Below are 5,200 nucleotides of genomic sequence, written 5' to 3'. Positions count from 1 at the left end.
CTACAAAGCTAACTGAGTTTATAAATAAGTACCTGAAAAGCCATCACCTTTGGATTTAGCTGTAAAGGCTTAAAAGTATGATCAAATTTAAAATGAAAATGACAAAATAGTCATTGATAAAAAAAATTATAAAGGGGAGCAATCGACCAAACGATACAAGTTTCTTCCACTATACACAGAATTTTAGATAAATAAGATCAATAGCATTTTTAGGAACATTAAGGGTTCCTTGTTACAAATAGGCAACCATGGATATATGCCTGTATAAAGATTGCATCATTAAGTACTTAAATTAAGAAGATACTCCATGCTTCAGCAGCAGGTCTACCCAAATTACAACAATAGAGATATTAACATGGCACTTGCACAAGGATGGTATGAAAATTTGTGAAGTATTCCATATTTTTCATTCTTCTGATGCAAGAAATGAAAAACAGTTATTAAAAAGTTGGGGCTGGGAAGGTGGCTCAGTGGTAGAGGGCTTGCTTGCATGCATGAGGCCCTGGGTTCGATTCTTCAGCACCACATAAGCAAAAACAAAAAAAAAGAGGAAGTGGTGCTGTGACTCAAGTGGTTGAGCGCTAGCCTTGAGCTGAAGAGTTGAGGGACTGCGCCCAGGCCCAGAGTTAAGGACAACGACCGGACACCCCCCAAAAAAAAGTTGATTACAAAAATACAAGTGTAACAATACATGTAATTCACAGAAATAAATGTTAGTTTGACATCAGTGTATTAAATCTTCACCTTAGAAAGACCTTTACATAGCATAAGCTTTACAAAACTTGAAATTACATAACATTGTCATTTTATCCCATAGGAAAAAAAATAATATAAGGACCGAAGAAAAAAAGGAATCTTAAACTTCTTCTATATGGAATGCAATCTGAAAGGACACATTTATTAATGAACCTATACATTGTATAACAATGTATAATTCAAAGTATTATATCCAGGAGGGAATGAAATAGATTATGGACATTATGCCAACATAGATATACATTTTTCAGAAAAGCACCAGGAACATCTTTAGTTCCTATACTATTCATTTCAACAGATAAGTTAAAATTATTTCTGATTTAAAAAAAATCACAAACTCTGCAGAAGTCATTATAGATGTACACAAACAACTCTTGAATACATTTTGCCAACAAAGTCAGGCAATTCACGTGGAAGAATACCATGGAATCCATGAAATTTTAAAGTAAGATATTGCTGTTGCTTTGTATTGTGAAAAAAAATTTGTAGGGATACAAAGGATGGACTGGCATTTTTGAAATTTAAGAAACTTAACCAAACCATTACGACTTAGGAGAACAATTTGTACAGCTTTCCACAACTTCAAATAGGTAGTGAAACATACTTATCCTTTTGGCAATATCAAATGCAGTTTCTTCCAAGTCGTTCTTCAGACCTGGTTTGATATAATGGTTCAATAGAAGGAGATACAGAGTATCTTTGCTATTTCTACTCCCAGCAGCAAGATGCAAAGGGGTCAAGAGGCCTTTAGTTTGGGGATTGGTATCTGCATGATGATGAAGTAAGACAGAAGCCATTCTGGTATTATTCCACGTATAAGCACTGTGCAGGTGTGTCCAGCCATTCAGAGTTATTGAATGAATATCTGCCTTGAGATACCAACTCATGGACAATGTCTAAGTGTCCACTCTAGGCTTCCAGATGAAGAGGGTTATACTCATCCTTATCCCTAGCATTCATCTGGGTGGCCTTTTTGGAAAGTAGTCCCTGCACCATAGTAAGCCGATTAATTTCGGCATCCCAAAGAAGAAATTTGTTTGGATCCTACTCCATTTTTTTCTTGCAATTGATACCATTCCTCACTTTTTCATCTTGTTCCTTGTCTTCATCAGAATTGCCTAACCAGAGACTTTGAGTGCCAGTGGGAATGAGATGTCCATGTATTTCCCTAATAGTTCACATTGGTTGAACTGTTCAGAAAACTCTGGTGTATTTACTGCTTATGATTTTTGACCATGATTTATTTTCTCTTTTTCCATTTTTACTATTCTAAATTATTCTAAATGGAGAGTAGAAAATTGATAGAGAGCAAAGGAAAGATTTTCCTTCATATTCAAATGCACAGACTGAAAATGAGGACCAGTGGTGTCTTCATGTGCAGCTTCTTCTAGGAATGAAAAAATAGGAAACAATGCCTTCTATGTGAATGATTTGGGAAATACCATGTTATATTGTAAGAAAACTCACTATTCAACATATGGGCTTTAAGAGCTTTCTAGTAGCTTTCTAATGTTGGTATCCAACCTTAGAAAAAAATGTATAATGCAGTAGTAAAATAGAAGTTCTTTGTATGACTACCTAAATTCTTGTTTTTTGAAAGACACTTGTTTTCATCTAAAAATAGTCCTGTCTATTGTCGTCAGGTGATTTTGATGAATGAAGATGCTTAATGAGAAGTCAAAATGTATTAGTAGTCCTTTGCTACCAATTAAATTTCACTTTTTCTTCTTGGAGAATATAATCATCAACGCAATAGTTCAGAATCAGCAAGAAATAGTTCAGAATCATGCTTCTAGTGCAAGTGGATCACCAGTAAGTAATCCTTGATTCCATTTTCCACAAAGTTTTGTCAAAGATACAATCTCCCTGCCTTCTCTTGCTGCTTTCCTAGCCTGGACCTATTCCTTCATTGTACAGAAAAGGTGTGATTCAACTGATTTCAGTCAGATCTGTTAATAGAATTATCAAGTATTTAGATTCTTTTTTTAAACTTAGTTGTGGGGCCTGAACTCTGGGCCTGGGCACTGTCCTTGAGCTCTTCAAATCAAGGCAAGCACTCTACCACTTGAGCCACAGAACCACTTCTGTATTTTTCTGTGAATGTGGTGCTGTTTTGGGAAATGGAAGAGCAGAAAGTGAAATGATGCAACCAAAAATATGAAAGCAAAATAAATTAGGATAATTATGGAGCAATCATATTGTTTATGAGAACCATGAAAGAGATATAGATGTTCAATGACCTAGCTAGCCACAAAATCCATGCTTCTAATCAATTTACAGAGCAAACATTTTTTTTTATTTTTTAAAAGAGATGGAAATAGAATTTATGTATTTACTTGAAATTAGTAAACACATTTTAGTAGCCTACATAAAGAGACATAGCTTTGACCAAATTACAGACAAGAATCTTAATCCTTGGGCTGGGAAGGTGGCTCAGTGGTAGCGTGCTTGACTTGCAGCTTACTACAGTGTGGAGACTACTATCCAAAAAGGCCGCTCATATGAATGCTAGGGATGAGGATGAGTATACCCCTCTTCATCGGGAAGCCTAGAGTGGACACCTAAACATTGTTCAAGAGTTGGTATCTCAAGGCAGATATTCATGCAATAACTGTGAATGGCTGGACACCCCTGCACAGTGCTTATATGTGGAACATATTGCAACAGCACAGACAAACACCCACACACACAAATATACACACACATCATCAGATTTCTTCTTAAATATTTTTTTGTGTATGGTCTTAAGAAATTTACAATACTAACTTGAATTTCTGACAGGACAATATCATCACTGTACATCTTGCTTCTATGCTTTCAGTTTTAAATTACTATCCAAGTATGTGCATTATGTAAGTGTTGGAAAAAGTAGGAGATACACGGGTGGCTCTGGTCTTTAATCCTACCTAATCAGAAAGATGAAATCGGATGATTGTGCTTTGAAACCAGACCAAGAAAAAAAAGTCCATTAGATTATAATTTGAATGTAACCACAAAAGGTTGAAATGGAGCTGTGGTATAAGCAGTAAAATGCTGGCCTTGAGAAAACTAAAACAAAAAAAATAACAAATTCTGGGACAGAGCCAGGCCCTGAGTTCAAGCTCTAGTATTAGAACCAAACTTATGAATGAATGAATGAATGAACTAAAAATAAATTAAGTGGTCACATGTGGAGAAACAGGTAAAATGTAACAACCGTGGTGACGGGATTATGTATTATTTTGTAATAAGGCAAATTATCATTTTTCCTAATCACTAATATTTTATTTGAACTTTTTTGTACAATAAACCATGAATTTGGCATGCATGTATAGGTGTGTACAAGTGCGCACTTGTGTGTGTATATGTATGTGTGTGTGTGCGGTTGCAATGTTGCTTGCCAATGTGGACAGAGTGATGCTGAAAAGAGCTGTGTTGCAATGTTGTTATTTATCCGTGTTACGTCCTCTCATTTCAGTGGAACCACCCTTCTGTACATTTTATTTGTCAAATAATAACATCATCATATTCAGAGCATTTATACCATTAAGTAAGATAAAAGAGATCACTTTCAGCTCTTAGTATATGTTAGGCAAGGACATACACATATAATTAGGTAGTAAGTTATTGCTGTAAGATGACTGTCAGTACAAAATATGTATTTGACCTCTTAAATTGGATACACTTTTAAGATATACTCATGGAGTGATTTTGACCAACTTGACCAAACAGGTATTACTCTCTGGTTATTCCTGTGAAACTCAAGGTGGATAAACTCTTTCCGGATTTGTGTTGAAAATAACTTTCTTTGTAAGATCTTATCTATTCACAATAAGATAATAAACCCTGTATTTCTCAGGTTTGAATCTCCCATCATAATTGACTGAAAATCAGTATTGTGGATATCTTTGTTAGATATACATTGTGAAAACAAACAAAAAGTATGTGTCACTTCCAGATTGTGTATGCATTTGAAGTTATTTTGTACATACAAATGTTTCATCATTAATTGTTCTTTTGTGGGAGTAACTATCACAACTTTAACAAATAAGGCTTTTTGAATATCTTTTCCAATATAAATAACATCCCAGAGCGAGTCTTGCAATTTCAGAAAACCCTTTGAATATTTTAGTGTTATTTCAGTTAATTGACTACACAGCTAAAGACATGTCTGAAATAAACGTTAAAATCTGAAAATGTAAGTGGGTATATAGGCTTTTTATGCATCATTTTATAAAAAGCCAGTTTTTATGAAACTAAAAGATATAGAATAAAAGAATGGAAGTGAATTGGGTGAGCTAATATTAATAGAACTTTGTTTTCTATTAGCACAGTCCTTTGAATGTACATGATGAAGTTAAATTATGTCCTTTGTATTACTATGCTTCAGTTATTTTTAGAATCTTTGTAGTTATAAGAGTTAATTTGTAGTATAAAGAAATGTCTTTGAAAATAATTAGGATTA

At 34.4% G+C, this 5,200-nt stretch overlaps 1 pseudogene; it reads left to right on the top strand.

The window, feature by feature from the left end:
- Positions 1-307: 307 nt before the first annotated feature.
- LOC138804010 (U6 spliceosomal RNA) lies at positions 308-407 on the top strand (annotated as a pseudogene).
- The last annotated feature ends 4,793 nt before the right edge of the window (positions 408-5,200 follow it).

This window comes from Dipodomys merriami, unplaced genomic scaffold (assembly GCF_024711535.1).
Source record: "Dipodomys merriami isolate MVZ:Mamm:240054 unplaced genomic scaffold, mDipMer1.0.p SCAF_350, whole genome shotgun sequence".
NCBI lineage: Eukaryota > Metazoa > Chordata > Mammalia > Rodentia > Heteromyidae > Dipodomys > Dipodomys merriami.
Note: the sequence above shows the minus strand (reverse complement) of the source record. Positions and strands in the feature narration are given on the sequence as shown.